At 39.7% G+C, this 16,771-nt stretch overlaps 1 protein-coding gene across 5 annotated transcripts in view; it reads right to left on the bottom strand.

Annotated features, from left to right (window-relative positions):
- CALD1 (caldesmon 1) overlaps positions 1–16,771 on the bottom strand; it is a 231,249-nt gene that overhangs the window by 206,608 nt on the left and 7,870 nt on the right. For 2 of the 5 annotated variants that reach the window (XM_040260906.1, XM_040260912.1), the window contains exon 1: positions 4,410–4,520. The exons of 1 other annotated variant lie outside the window; for it this stretch is intronic. The gene's annotated coding sequence lies outside the window, so the exon portion shown is untranslated. Of the gene's footprint in view, positions 1–4,409; positions 4,524–7,294; positions 7,541–16,771 lie in introns of those variants that run through there. 2 more of the 5 variants (XM_040260919.1, XM_040260909.1) reach the window with 2 other exon arrangements.

Below are 16,771 nucleotides of genomic sequence, written 5' to 3'. Positions count from 1 at the left end.
AGTTTTGATAGCCTATTTCTTTTAAAAGGAGTTGTACATACAAAATGGAATTTAATTGTGTATGCAATTTTAAAGCCTGAAATGGCTAGGACCCAGGTCCAACGTACAGGCTAAAATTTAAACTGAAAGAGGACCAGCCTCCTAAAATATGTGCTATAAAAACAACTAATCAAAAAAAAAAAAAAAAAGGCAAGTCTTTTTTTAGTAGAATAAGTAGGCTGCCAGAAATTCATCCAGGCAGGGTCCTATAGACTTGGCTATCCTCTTTGGTTTTCCACATCTCCTTTCTCTCTCCTTTCCTCTCCCCTCTGTTTACCCCGATTTGGCGACAGAGATATTGCTGGAAACTGCACAATAGAGAGGGTGTGAAGGGACCTAGCACCTGCTTTGGAGCTGCTGTAGATGGATGCATATGCCCAGAGATAACACTGACACCCTGGCATCTTCTTGAAAGTACTCCAAACTGCTCTTCCTTGGTAGGATGTGTGCTTGTGAGAGCGTCAGAATTAGGAGATGCTGAATCGCAATTAACTAGCCTGTGTCTACATATATCCTGTGGTCTTGTACTTCTCAATACAGAATTTATTCAGTCGATCAGTACTCAATTTAGTAACAAGAGATTGTGAGCCAGGCGCTGGGGCTAGGTGCTACATTTCTGCCTCATTCATTATTGCTCTGTGTTTGGAGACTGTTCCATTACTGACCAGAAGGAGTTAACATATTTTCCCTGGCTAATTACAAGCCCAGAAGCATGGCCTTCAAAAATCTTAGATATAACTTGTATAAGCCTTTTTCCTATTTAGGAAGATCCGAATTAGAAATGAGTTCTACTTGGGAGAAAGTCCCTGCCCATTTGGCCTCCCTCAGAAGACTAGGGAAGTGACTGGGCCCCATCGGTGGCTTCCTTCCTCAGTTCCAAAGCACTAAGTTACCCAGAGGCATCTCTGTCAACCTACACTCACCTTTTTAGGGGAAAGGCTACTCTGTCCCCTCTTTCCAACTGCTACTGCAGCACAGCCTAAAAAAAAAGAATCTACAGCAAAGGCTGCCGGGCGGAGGGAGAGGTGAGCTCCAGGCAACCCAAGTTGAAACCCAGAATGCACTTTCCCAGGGAAGCAGAATAAATAACGGCTTGTGGGAATAGGACAGTCACTGCTACACTTCAAGTACGCTGCGGCTCAACCAGGCGTTTGTGAAACACCACTGTTTACAAAAATTGTTCCTATGGGAAAATGCTCTCTGATCCCAATGAAATGATTTGGAAATAAACTTTGGGAACACAACCAGTTTGGGCTGCTGGGGACAGGTTGTAAAGATAGACTAACACTCCGCAGTCTGATAAACTGCTGAGCTTGAACACTTGGTGGGGCAGGCATCCCTGAGCTCTGAAAACATCTCGGCTGTGAAGTTTATGTGAAGATAGGACCTATGTCCAGAGAGACTTGGTGCCTGTGATCTCCAGGCAGTATGACTGTAACTCAGTGAGGCCTGTTTCGATGTGCTGCTTTCCATGGCCACCGCTGATTATATCCTAAGCAGCATTCTCCCTGCTTGTTTGAGTAATACCCTTTGGTTGAGCAGGATCAGGGCATAATTTACCATCTATGAATAAAATAAGTACCAGCTTTCCAGAGGAAAGAAAAGTTGTGCTACAAATGGGGAAAGTATTATCAGCAGGAAACATGGAAAGGACATGCATTTTGCATGGTTTTTAGGAGATAAATGGCTAAATATTTTTGGATTATGTCTTTAGAAAAGAGACGTATGTTTCCCTAGATAAATTCTGAGTCCAGGGTTTTGTGGATGAGCGATCATTCAGCCTATTTTGTGTATTTGAAAATAGACTTATTGTGCAGGAACTATGTAGTTGGAAGAATAATTTAACAAATTTCATGTAATATACACCATGACATAGAAAAATTCTGTTTTCATTGTCCTTTTAAAAAAGTAAACAGGAATAAAAAAAGAAAGGGAATAAAAAGAAAGAAAAGAGATATATGTTGCCAATCTCTGTCATGGGATAATAATATTCACTTTTTCCAGAAGTCATTTGTAAATGACACTAAAAATATAGGATTTACGTAGGAAACTTCTGTGGAATATATTTCCCACTTGGATCATCCCAGATAAAGAACAGCTTGCCTAGCATAGGCTGTATCTACCTGATCAAACCATAACAACTCCAAAAAGACATTTGGAAACACCTGGATGATTCATTGTATTCTTTCATTTCCAGCTGAGTATTTGCAAGCCTGCAGTGATGAGCAGTTTTATTTTGCTAGTGTGTCAATTTGGGAAAAGTAAAAGCAAGCCATACTTTTCTCATTCAAAATGAAAATCAATTCATTGAGTTCCATGAAAAATATACATTCTTCCAACTTAAAATATCTACTTTATTGAATTGAACAGATACTTCAGACATTTTAAAAGGCAGTAAAACAACCTGTCTCCCCCACACACATACCTGCTTTTACTCAAATTAAGTATATCCAGAAACTTAAGTTTATAAACAATAAAATCAGATTGGTAGAATGTTAATATCAAAATTGGACAATAAAAATGGTAAAAAAAAAAAAAGAAAAGAAAAGAAAGAAAGAAAAAGAAAAGAAAATTAGACTAAATGTACTTATGAACCTAGATGAAAAAATTAGCATATTGAATCTAACAGTGCAAAAAAAGGGCCAATTCTGTGATGGTCAAAATCTGAAAATCTATTGATATATTATACACTATTAGCAGTTTAAAACTTTTTGTAAAAATAGAAAAAAAGAAAGTGAATGCTCATCTCAATAGATAAAAAATAATGTTTGGTAGGACTGATTGGAAGGACTGATACTGAAGCTGAAACTACAATATTTTGGTCACCTGATGTGAAGAACTGACTCATTGGAAAAGACCCTGCTCTAGGAAAGACTGAAGAGGAGAAGGGGATGACAGAAGATGAGATGGTTGGATGGCATCACCAACTGGATGGACATGAGTTTGAGCAAGCTCCAGGAGTTGGCGATGGACTGGGAAGCCTAGCATGCTGCAGTCCATGGGGTCACAAAGAGTCAGACATGACTGAGCAACTGAACTAAAACTGAAACTGAATGCTTGGTAAAATTAGTAATCACTTATAGGAAAAAAAAAAGCTCTTGAAAAACTAGCACCAGAATCTTTGTAAACATAAGAGATATTTACCAGAAATATAGAGCAAACATCACAATTAATGATGAAATTTAAAAGTATTCCCATTATAATCAACGAAAAGACAAGAATGACTATTATCTCTTCTGCAATTAAAAAATGGATTGGAAGTCCTAGCCAAGACAAAGAAATAGAAAAAAGAAATAGGAGCTATTGAAATTAGAAAGAAAAACATGCTATTTGTTATGATATGATTTATTTATTTGCAATTTATGATATGATTATCTATGTAGAAAGAGAATCATCAAATATATTAGAACTACTAAAAGAGGTTAGCAAGATTATTGGAATCAAGTTCAGTATGCAAAAATTCAGAGTTTCTGTAACCAGCCATCTTTAATTTTAAAATATAGTGGAAAAATATGTTATTATTAGCAACAAAGTGTGCATTACCTGGGAAATAAATGTAACAAAATACATGCAAGAAAATTACAAAATGCTTATGTCCTGGATTTAAGGACATAAAAGGTCTGCCTGAATGGTGAAATATATCACTTTTATAAAGTGGCAAACCTCAAAATTATAAACATGTACATTCTTCTCATATTAACCTATGCATTTACTATTACAACTAAAATCCCTAAATGATCTATTTTATAGAATTTGACAAAATAATCCTAAGAGTAATATGGAAAAGTAACGATCTAAAGAAAAGCATCAATATATTTATAGGACAATTCTAGTTGAAATAAGACCAATAGATTAATAGGATAAAGTAGAAAGTTTAGAAACAGTCCCAAGTATTTGTGAAAACATTTAAAATAGTAGTGAAGGCATTATAGATTAGGGAGAAAATGGTGTATTTTTCATGGTAAGGTTACAACCAATTATATGAAAATAATACAGTTAGATTCAGAATTTCTACCCACAGCAAAAGAATATAAACTACATGAAAAACAAAACTTGAAAATGATTAGGAAAAATTGTAGGAGAATATATTTAAGATAGAGGATGGCAGAATTCTTAAATCATAAAAAGCAGAACATACAAATGAAAAGACTAAAAAAAAAATTGAGGATATGGTTAAATTCAGCAGATTAAATGCACATCCCTCATTTATTTCTGCTCCTTCCCCAAATCTCATCAAAATGATAACAAAGAAATAAAAAATCATAAATAAATCCTACAGGGCAAAGAGTACTGGAAAAGAGTCAACACAGGTCAATGTGAGCCAGATTCTGAAATATGGAAAGTGGACGGGTGGTTAGTAACTGACTTACCAGAGCTGAGAAACTGAACTCTGGCCCTATGGAGCAGAAGGCTGATGGACAAGAAAGAAGCCAATTCTAGCCTCAGAACCAGGAAAAACTCAGGATGTGGAAGCTTGGGAATCTCTGAGGTGGGAGATGGAGCAGAAAACAGGTTAGGCTGAAAATCCAAGTAAGGAACAGTTAGAAGCCTAGATACTCCTCTGCCCCCACTAACCCAGATGCCCACCCCTCACCCAACCAGAGAGACACGAAGTTCATTTTCTGAAGAGAAGTGCTGACCTCAGAATGTCAGGCAAAGCAGAGGACAGAAAAGATGCCATGTGCTAAAAACAGACTTTGAAATGAATGTCTGCTCGAGGAATACTGAGCCTGTACTCCACAGAAAGGAAACTGCGGGATCCCACTCCAGAGAAACTGGCAGACCCCTGGAAAAAGGATGTAAAGGCACAAAATGTGAGGGACCCCAGAAACGTCTGTCTTATCACCCAAAACCCTTTTGTGAACTTTTGTGAATTGAAAGGAACTTTCAATCAACTGTTTAGCATCTCACTCTTAAATATGAACATCGAGTTAAAGAAAAGCTCTGAAAGAAAGATTAAAACAACAGAAAAAAGGAAACTCAGAGGAAAAGGGGGAGGGTGAGAAATGGAAGAAAACTTCAAGAAAGCTATAATTACCATACAACTTCAAGAAAACAATAATTACCATTCTCAGAGAGATAAGAGAAGATACTGTAGCTATGAAACAAGAGAAATACTCTGTAAAAAGGTATTTGCGGGGAACGGGAAAGAACTCTTGTAAATGAAAAATACTAGGACAGAAATTCATAAAAATTCAATTCAAGAAGTAGAGGATAAAGTTTAGAAAAATTTTCCAGAAAAGTAGAAGAAAAAGACAAGATGGGAAAAGGGAGAGAAAAGAACTTTAGAGAATCAACCAAATAGCCAACATCTGAGTACTCCAGAAAATTATGGGAAGGAAGTTACGAAAGAAATAATAAATTAAAATTTCCTCAAACTAAAAGGCAGAAGTTTCCTGATTCAGAGGGTGCACCGGTCATCCAGTAAAATGAATGAAAACATATTGTATTCTGAAGTCATCAAGTTCTTGAAGTTATATATTTTAAAGGGAGAAAAAAGTAGGAGCTAAAACTAGAAACCAAGAAGCTTCAAAGACAAGGATCAGAAAACAGGGAATGCAAACCCACGACAGAGGTAAAAAGTGGTCCCATGATGATGGTGAAAGAAAATTCCAGGACAACAGCTGGTCCAGAAACCAATCAGTAGAGACTGAAGCAGAGGACTCCAGGGAAGATATTTTAAGAAAAAGGCAAGTAGATAGATTACCTGATATGTTCTTGGGAAAAGGATATATGATAGGTATGTAGAAAATAAGTAAGTATAAGATTGAGGTCATTATAATCTCAGGAAAAATTACATATTTGTATGAGAAAGGAAAAGTGGCTATTGTACACTACACAGGTCAACTGTGAGAAAAATTTACAGCTGTAATTGTGTAAACATTACATGTTGAGTTCGCCAAAACAGTGATGATGTAATTAGATTCAGAAGAGAATGAGCAAGAACATGTTAGTAGGATGATGCTAGATAAGAGAGCTAAATCTGCATTTTGTTTAGCAGGAAATTGATAATAAATGCCTACTCTTGAACTTTTAATAAATAGTAGAAGTAGTATATTAGTATATGAAAGCAATTACCAACTCCCCCTACAATAGTTCATTCATTCACAGAACAAATGTTTATTGAGTCTCACCCACATGCCAGGGCCTGTTCTAGGCGTTCACTGTGAACAAAATACATTTCGATGAAGGGAGACAGATAAACACATTAGCTAATACATAAATATATAATATAAGGCAGGGGAAAGTGCTGTACAGAAAAAAATGAGAAAGTGCAGAGGAAGAGAGGAAATCAGAAAGTCCTCTTCGGAAAAGTTCTTCAATAGCGAAGTGGATAAAAAAAAATGAAGGAGTAAGCAGCGAGACTACATGAAGGAAGGACATTCCTGGCTGCAAGCATAGCAGGTACACACTGAAGGAATAACAGAGATTTCCGAGTAATTGGGAGAAGTGACCTCCAATGGCTCAGATCATGCAGAACCTTATGGCCACGGCAAGGACTTCGGGTTTTGTTCCAAGTCAGAGGGAAAGGCACTGGAAGATGTTGAGCAGAGAGAAAAGGGTCACTCTGGCAGCGTGCACACACACTTGTGCAGAATAGGCGGCATGAGTGCGAGGGAAGAAGCTGGAGGGAGCTGTTGCCTCCTCCTAGGCATGAGGTGCTCCTGGGACTAGGGCCATTGTGCTCAGGGGACTGAGAAAGCACCGAATTTTGGACACATCTGGATGGTTTGAATGAGGGATGTGAGAAAAAGAGGAATCAAGGATATCTCCTTTCAGGGTCCGGATAACTGAGTGGGAGTGTTATTTCATGAAACAGGGACCCCTGAGGGAGGGTTAGATTTCAAGGAGGGGTGGGAATCACGCGAGACATAGGTTAAGCATATTAAGATGATAAGAGGCATCCAAGTGGAAGCGCAGATAGGTCCTGGGATGAACAAGTCTGGTGTTAAGGGGGGAAGATGAGGCTGGAGGTGCACCTTTGAGAGTTGTTCACTTATAGACAGTGTTTTTAAACCAGGAATAAGTTACCTGAAAAAAAAATGAGGCAGGCAGTGAAGAGAAGAGGTGTGGGAACTGACACCCCATTTAGAGCCCAGAAAAGGAGGCTGAGAAGGAGTCATTGAGAGTCATTGCCTGGAGGGAGGATCAGTTACAGGAGTGGGTGAGGTAGATGATGACTGCCTTTTATTGAAAGCTGCATGCATTATTTGACTTCAAAAATAATGTGGTTTGTAATAGATTGGATTCTTACAGCCAAATATTCACTTCCTTTGACTGGGATTAAATGCTCATGTCCTCTGCCTTGTATTGCCGCGGTGCTCTTCCTAGGAGGTCTTGACCTGGGTTTTGCTGTGAATCATGGGATGTGGCTGAAAGTGACGACGTGCCCATCCCAAGTGGAGGCTTTAAGAAGCATCACATTTTGCTTTTACTCTTGAGTTTCTGCTCTTTGCTGTGATAACAGGCGCTGTGGAATTGAATGGGGTCTCCCCATCCCCTGCAAAGATATATTCATCCAGAACCTGTCAGTGTGATATTGTTTGAAAATGGGGTCTTTGCAGATGTATTAATAATTAAGAATTTCAAGATGAAATCATACAAGATTATCTGTGTTGTGCTTAGTTGCTAAGTTGTGTTGGACTCTTTTTGACCCCCTGGACTGTAGCCTGGATGGATTATCTAGGTAGGCCCTATATCCAATGATAAGTGTCCTTATAAGAAAAGGACAGGGACCTACCTGATGGTCCAGTGGTTAAGAATCCACCATCCAATGCAGGAGACACGGGTTCGATCCCTGGTCTGAAACTAAGTTTCCCCACATGCCAGTGAACCCAGCCAGGACCAGCAGAGTTGCTACTGACCAAGGAGTAAGAAATAAATGTTTGTCATAAGCCACTGAGATTTTGAAACATTTTTTAACCAAGAAAAAGCTAAGTAATATTTATTTCTATAAAGTAAAAATTAGGCTAAAGAAATTTAAACTAAAGAAAATTTAGTTACTTCAAGATTTCAAGATGTAAAAACTTCTGTGCAACAAAAGCTGTCATATACAAAGTAAAAAGCCAAGAGAAGATGTGCAAGGTGTAAAACAAAAGATTAGAATCTAGAATATCAAAAAATGCCTGAAAATCAATTGTGGTAGGTATGGGAAGGAGAGAGAGAGAGACAGAAAGACACACACAGAGAGAAAAACCCAGTGGAAAATGGGAATAGGATATTACAATCCACACATGAAAAAAATTCAAAGGCCAAAAACCATGAAATGATGCTCAAACTCATTAGTAACCAGAAAATGCATGATGAAACCTTGATACCAGTTCATAACCAGCAACTTGGTAAAGAAAAAGACATCTGATTTTGAAAAACTAAATATTGCTGGTAATGTGTATATATTTTGTGTAAGAAAATAAATTGGTACATTCACTTTGCAGTGATTTGGCAACATCCAGTGATGTTCTGTATACGCATTTCTTATTTAGCAATCCCATTTTTAGGTATATCTTCTTGGGAAACTCCCACATTCTTCAGCCAGGAGACGTGTAAAAGGCAGCTCTTTGGAATATCATCTGTAATTGCAATATCATTGCAAAATTTCCAACAGCCATCAGTAAGGGAGAGGCTATATAAACTAAGGTATAGGATGGAATACTATACAGCAGCCAAAAGGGATGGATGATTGGTTCTATTCCTATGAATTATATAAATACCTCTGATGGTAGAACCACACCAAATTCAACATGCTACTGCTAAGTCACTTCAGTTGTGATCGATCCTGTGTGACCTCATGGACTGGAGCCTGCCAGGCTCCTCTGTCTATGGGATTCTCCAGGTAAGAATACCAAAGGGATCTCCATGGGATTTTTCCAAGCAAGGGATTGAACCTACATCCCTTACATCTCCTGCATTGGTAGGCAGACTCTTTACCACTAGACCACCTGGGAAGCCCCAAAGTTCAACATAGTGGTTTCCCATGAGAGGGAGAGAGAATGGTACTGGCCACAAAATCAAGGAACTTCAAATTTTTCTGCAATATATAAAAGAAGATCTTAGGCAACGATGACAAAATTATTACATTTGTTAATTCTGCAGAGCATGTACACAGGTTTTATTCTATCCTTAAACTTTTTTTTTTTTTAAGAAACTGCTAGACAGATGAGAACTCTCTCTCCAGGTCACCTATAGGACACTGGGAAAAGCCATTGCCCTTCTTTGTCCCCAGACCAGTGGTGTTCCCCACTCAGGGCCAGCCTGACTAGCAGGAGAGGGGATCTGCCCTGAATGGGAAGTCCTCAACCTAGTCACACCTTTGTAGTAAAGCTTTGACACCATGGAAACAGTAGTTACCCTTAAGGGCTAACACCTTAAGCCATAGCCTATGTTTTATGAATAGGGTATGGTTGAAGGGAGAGCCTGCACTCATGGGGCAAAGAAGAAAGAAGGAGGGGCTGGTCTCCCAAGGCACCAGGTCAAAGTAGGACATGGTTACATGGGATAAGGGTGAGGACTTGACAAATAGAAAGGGAGTGAGATCGGAGATCCAGTGTGGAGGGAAGAAGGGCCATCTGAGACAAGTGACTGTTCTCCACGCCTACCCAACAGGACTAAACAATTCCCTCAGTGTCCAACAAGAAATCTCCGTCTCCCTATTTCTTAAGGCTCTATGCTTTCCACTCTTCCCTCACTCTTTCTGTTGGATTTGCTCTCCCCCTCAGAGGAAGCAAAAAGGTTTCATTCACAAGAAACTCCTCTTGTCACTCAGAGCTGTAAACAGGATTTTTCTGATAGTTTTATTCATTCATTCATTCATTCATTCAACCAAGCTCTGAACATCTGTTACCTGAAAGGCTTAGTGTTAGGCTGTGTGCCTTTTGTAATCTTGTCAAAACACTGCACCTGGCTTTAGAGAATCACTGTTCTAACGGGGAAGCTCAGACAAGTGCACGAGCTGGACTCCCAGATGGCAAATGCTAAAAGAGACCTCCTTACGCTGCACGTGTTAACCCAGCTGTAGGTGTTCCCTCTCCCTGTCCCAGGTTTAGGGAAGGCTGGCTGAAATCCAACCAACACCATGTGGTGAGACCTAGTGTCCACTTTTTTTTTTACCAGAAAATATATCTTCTCTCATTTCAGGGAAAAAAAAAGTCAGTCTCATAATTGGCTTTGCATTGCAGGCATACTTGTGAGGGGTGCAAATAAGAAAATATTTAAAATATTCAATCTATTTTGGGTGAGGTTTTGTAGCTTTGGCCTGGCAGAATGTCATCTAAGAGGCAGTGATTTCTCTTGAGGGGGGAAGACTATTTTTAAGATCCAACAAAAGAGAAAACATATTTTCAAAGATAGTGGAGTCTGGTAATACATGGGGAAGGATGGCTGTTCAGAACAAGCAAACTAGCTATGTACTTAGACACATCTAAGGACTGATCAAGCTGTGCTGGGGTTGATCACATGATGTCAGCGAGAGAGCGCGTGTGAGACCTGAGATATCTTTGCTGTCCAGCAGCACCTCACCTCATGTGCCCTCATGCGTGCCTCACTCTGCACTGGTCAGTGCCCTCTGTCCCAAACATGTCTGAGGCTTGGGGGCAAATCACCTTACGTCTTGTTTCTTTGAGCTTCACTCCTCTCTTTCAATGTCAAATTTCTCCAAACGATGCATTTGTGATGCAGTCTCCCCCTGCCCCACCCCTACTTCTTCCATGACCTCTCTTCTTCTTGGCCCTGGACATTCTACCTTCTGTCCCCTCCTCTCCCGCTTCTGAGCAGTCCGGTCTGTGGCCCCTGGAGGGCTGACCCCTGTGCAGTCCTCCCCCGGCCCCTACACTCTCTTGGCTCTGCCTTTGGTGGCTCCTGCCACTGGTGTCCTGACTGTTGTCTTACCTCTCTGGCCTCTCTTATTTTCCCATTTGCTCTTTCTTTTCCCACAGTTTGGACATCCCCCCTATGCCCAGGTCTGAGCTCTCTCATTTTGGGGCTCCAAAATCACTGCAGATGGTGACTGCAGCCATGAAATTAAAAGATGCTTACTCCTTGGAAGAAAAGTTATGACTAACCTAGATAGCATATTCAAAAGCAGAGACATTACTTTGCCAACTAAGGTCTGTCTATTCAAGGCTATGGTTTTTCCAGTAGTCATGTATGGATGTGAGAGTTGGACTGTGAAGAAAGCTGAGCATTGAAGAATTGATGCGTTTGAACTGTGGTGTTGGAGAAGACTCTTGAGAGTCCCTTGGACTGCAAGGAGATCCAACCAGTCCATCCTAAAGGAGATCAGCCCTGGGTGTTCATTGGAAGGAATGATGCTAAAGCTGAAACTCCAATACTTTGGCCACCTCATGCGAAGATTTGACTTATTGAAAAAGACCCTGATGCTGGGAAGGATTAGGGGCAGGAGGAAAAGGGGACGACAGAGGATGAGATGGCTGAATGGCATCATGAACTCGATGGACGTGAGTTTGAGTGAACTACGGGAGATGGTGATGGACAGGGAGGCCTGGCATGCTGCAATTCATGGGGTCACAAAGAGTCAGACATGACTGAGTGAATGAACTGAACTGAACTGAACTGAGCTCTCTCAGAGAATAATAATATCTGTTTCACAGGGCAGATGTAAGAATTAATTGGTTATGAAGATAAAATGGTTATGAAGTTGCTTTGTGAACTAAACGCTCATTTATTTATTCATAGGACAAACAGGTATGAAGTACTTTCCCCATACTAAAACTTTTTTTGGTCCTATATAAGGCCCTGTATGGCCCCTTCCCATAAAGGGGCTTGCCTTTTAAATAAATATACATATTTAGCCCTGAGCTTTAGGTTTTATCATGAATTTCCTTGCTCAGAAATCTTCAATATCATCTTACCATCAAAACAGTAAAGTCAAAACTTGACTTGGCATTTTACAGTGATTTTCATAATCACACTCTTTCTTAAATCACCCTCTTTCTTGCTCCTCCAATGATTCTGACACAAATCACTCGCCCTCCCATTCTGAAGATGCATCTTCTTTCTGCCTCAGGGACTTCAGTCACTTGGCTCCTCCTCCTTCATACTTCCTGAGCTCCAGATCCACCTGAAAACGATCACTAAAATCTCAGCCCTCAGTTAACAGCCCTCCTTAAATGAATTACAAACCTGATGTCAAACCGACTCATTTTCTATTTATCCATTACTGACTTGATTATTTCATTTGGATTTTTACATCCTAGATTAATTAACTAATGATGGCCTAATCAGTTATTTCATTAATGGTTAATTAATTGATAATGAAAGCCATAAAGAAAGCTGAGTGCCAAAGAACTGATGTTTTTGAACTGTGGTGTTGGAAAAGACTTTTGAGAGTCCCTTGGACTGCAAGGAGATCAAACCGGTCCATCCTAAAGGAAATCAGTCCTGAATATTCATTGGAAGGATGATGCTGAAGTGGAAACACAAATACTTTGGCCACCTGATGCACAGAACTGACTCACTGGAAAATCCCCTGATGCTGGGAAAGATTGAAGGCAGGAGGAGAAAGGGATGAGAGAGTGTGAGATGGTTGGATGGCATTACTGACTCGATGGACATGAGTTTGAGTGACGTTTGGGAGTTGGTGATGGACAGGGAAGCCTGACATGCTGCAGTCCGTGGGGTCGCAAAGAGTTGGACACGACTGAGGGACTGAACGGAGCTGAATTGATAATGAAAAAATATTTCTTGGTTGTCTGCTATGCATTGTTAACACTATCAGGTCCTAGTGACACAGTGGTAAAGAAGGCACAGAACTTTTAAAAACAGGGGCCAGGGACTTCCTTGGGGAACCAGTTAGTGCAAAGGACACAGTTTCAGTCCCCGGTCTGGGGAGACCCCACATGCCTCATGGCAATATAGCCCATGCACCACAACTGCTGAAACCGGCCTGCCTTGGAGCCTGTGCTCCACAACAAGAGAAGTCGCCGCAATGAGAAGCCCTCACACCACAACTAGAGAGTAGCCCCTCTCCCAGCAACAAAGACACAGGGCAGTCAAAAATAAATAAATAAAATGAAAAAATTTAAAGAAAAAGAAACAGGGATCATCCTTAACATTTGGGGCCATATATTATGCTTACTTTTGTCCCCCACACTGCTTTGGGGGACCAGAATTGGGAAATACAAACAAATGAAATAGTAAACTCTTGACAAAAACTATTTATATTCAACTGTATGCAAACCTAGGACCAAAACTGAGTTCAAGTCAGTGCTTGGGGACTGGTGAGTGTGACTGGGTCTAGGCCAGGAACCCTGGAGTCTTGCTGTGGCAATCCTAATTAAGAGGAGCAGGTGGCTGGAGGAGGTGAACTCCCACACACATATGGATACCAGGCATACCTCAAACAGAACTATCCATGTATAGACTTTTTGGGATATTGGGTTCTCAAGGCTCTTCTGGAAGGCAGGGAAGTAAGAGCCATGATAAAAATAACAGACAAGCGGGTATGACTAGTGTTGCCTTAGAAACTAGAGTGCTAACTTATTAAAATATATCCTGAGACAGAAAATTGAGGGGGCCATTTGAATCAAGTCTCCTTTCCAACACGCAGCTTAGGATGCCGAGGGAGGTATTAGGGAAAGTTCTGACCCAAAGCCCAAGAGGCTAGCCAGTTTGGAGGGATGATTTCACTTCTTCAGTGGTGACTGACTAAAATGCCAGTCTTTAAGGAACACTTCTGTTGGAAGAATAGGACTCCATTGCTGAGAGAACTTCTCCTAAAACAGTACTGGGGGAATGCCAGCATTTTCTTCTGTCCAAAGCTCTAAAACACCAGACTTCTCTTTGCCTATCCTACCATTTACATTGAATTCTTTCAACTTACATATCTCAAATTTATATATTATTTGTAACTGACTATCTTCACATAATCTACAGGAATCTATATTCCAAGAAATTATCTCCAGAGAAGGTCTACCTCTATATCTGTTCTCTGCTGAGTGGACAATTTCTGGGAAGTTTTCATTTAAGTCAATTATTCATAATCTGTCCATATCTCTTTCTCTATATGCACACACAGTCACAAGCAAATACTCATCCCTGTATCCCAAAACATAGTGTAATACCTAACACAAAATGTTATGGAATGAATGAATGAATTTTAGAGAAGCTGGGCTGGATGAATCGCAAGCTGGAATCAAGATTGCTGGGAGAAACATCAATAACCTCAGATATGCAGATGACACCACCCTTATGGCAGAAAGTGAAGAACTAAAGAGCCTCTTGATGAAAGTGAAAGAGGAGAGTGAAAAAGTTGGCTTAAAGCTCAACATTCAGAAAATGAAAATCATGGCTTCTGGTCCCTTCACTTCATGGCAAATAGATGGGGAAACAGTGGAAACCGTGGCAAACTTTATTTTTTGGGACTCCAAAATCACTGAAGATGGTGACTGCAGCCATGAAATTAAAAGACGCTTACTCCTTGGAAGGAAAGTTATGACCAACCTAGACAGCTTATTAAAAAGCAGAGGCATTATTTTGCCAACAAAGATCCGTCTAGTCAAAGCTATGGTTTCTCCAGAAGTCATGTATGGATATAAGAGTTGGACTATAAAGAAAGTTGAGCACCAAAGAATTGATGCTTTTGAACTGTGGTGTTGGAGAAGACTTTTGAGAGTCCCTTGGACTGCAAGGAGATCAAACCAGTCCATCCTAAAGAAGATCAACCCTGAATATTCAATGGAAGGACTGATGCTGAAGCTGAAGCTACAATACTTTGACCATCTCACATGAAGAACTGACTCACTGGAAAAGACCCTGAGGCGGAGAAAGATTGAAGGCAGGAGGAGAAGGGGATGACAGAGGATGAGATGGTTGGATGGCATCACTGATTTGATGGACATGAGTTTAGGAAAGCTCTGGGAGTTGGTGATGGACAGGGAAGCCTGGAGGGCTGCAGTCCATGGGGTCGCAAAGAGTCAGACACGACTGAGCGACGGAACTGAACTGAATATCATTCCCAAGTTTGGGGATTCTTCTTACTTTGGAAACAGTTAGCTAGGCGAACTTTCAGCAACTCTTTCAAGCCAGCAGTCTTAACACTCTTGTCTTCCATAGAAGAAAATCATTGCTAGGGAGTGGTCAAGTTCAAGGACACTGATTGGGCTAGTTTTCTAGGCATTAGAAGCCTTAGAGTAGATCTCCTTAGGGTCAGATGCTCTAGCTTTTCCAGATCAGAATATTAAGGAGAGGTGGGCCTACCCTCAGGAAAGCAGTGGGCCATTCATCTCCTCCTCCCTCCTCACGTACTTCCTCTTCATTTTTCTGGCTAATGGGCTTCTTCCTCAATGGAGGGATAAAATCCAAGATTCAATTGTAGATTCAATTTAATCCAGCCAATCTCAGTTGGCAGTTATCCTGGATTTGGGGCCAGATCTCCAGCTAATAGATGAAAAGATACTTCACCCAACACTGGATTCTGTACATTATTTCTCTTGAGAAACTCAAAGAGAAGGCTGCTTGATTGTGTGGATCTAATTTGAGTGTTCCTAGGTCCCTAAATACCATCCCTTTAAAATAGTTTATAAACTGCGAAGACTTGGTTGCAAATATTTCAAAAGTAATAATAAGCCATATAATAATAATAACATACAAATAATGGTAACTATCTATATCTACCTATAGATATATATTGTGTAAACTTATTTACACATAAATAATATATTAATTTATTTATACATAATGTATATATTAATTTAATACAATGTTATAGTACTCTATTTAATACATTATTTAATTTAAATAATACTCAATTTATTATTTATTATTATATATTAATTAACCTATTTAGCACTTTTATCCCAAATAACCATTTCATTCACAGTATCATCAGTTTTCTCCTATACATTCCTGTAAAGTCAATTGGTAAATGTTATATTTACTAATGCGAAGCAAAGAAAAGTTAGGAATCTGCCCTCAGCACACAGAAAGAGTATAGATCACAAATTAAGCAATCTTAATGTTATGTGAGGGGTTTCCCTGGTGTCCAGTAGCTAAGACTCTGCACTCCCATTGCAGGGGTCCTGGGTTCAATCACTGGTCAGGGAGTTAGATTCCACATGCTGCAAGTAAAGTTCCAGCCTGCCACAACACAGACCCAAGATTCTGTATGCCTTAACTCAACTAAGACTTGGTACAGCCAAATAAACAAGTAAAAATAAATATTCAAAAATGATTTTTAAAAAATCATTTGAACAGTCTGAGCTTTAGTTCTTTCATTTATATAACAGCTCCCTTGAAGAGTTGCTATGAAGATCAAATAGATTAATACATGTGAACATGTTTTATAAACTGTTAAAAAAAGTACTTAGCTATGAGTGGTTATCATTATCAGCACAGAACTGAGATTAAAACCCAAGTGGTCTCCTGGCTGTCAGTTGTGTGTGTGTTTTTTTTAAACTTTAAGTTAATATGCTGCAAAATTTCTTCTTGTGAGATCTTGACTCTTGATAGATTATGGAATAGTGATTTTAGAAGCCGCAGAACTTTTTCTGATACTTGTCATTCCGAAGAAATTGTTGAAATTCCACTTTGTGCAGAGAAAAACACTAAAGTTTTTCTTAAATATTGGAATAAGATACTTTTGGAAAACTGATTGGGACAAGGAATGGGGGTGGGGAGAAGCAAAAATAAAACTTAATGTTGTTTTCACAACATCCTCTTATTTCACCTCTCCTTGCTGAAGACAACCATTCTCTTCAATTAATTGTGCAGTTTTGGT

This window comes from Oryx dammah, unplaced genomic scaffold, assembly GCF_014754425.2.
Source record: "Oryx dammah isolate SB20612 unplaced genomic scaffold, SCBI_Odam_1.1 HiC_scaffold_18, whole genome shotgun sequence".
Classification (NCBI taxonomy): Eukaryota; Metazoa; Chordata; class Mammalia; order Artiodactyla; family Bovidae; genus Oryx; species Oryx dammah.
This window is presented reverse-complemented; position numbering and strand designations above follow the sequence as displayed.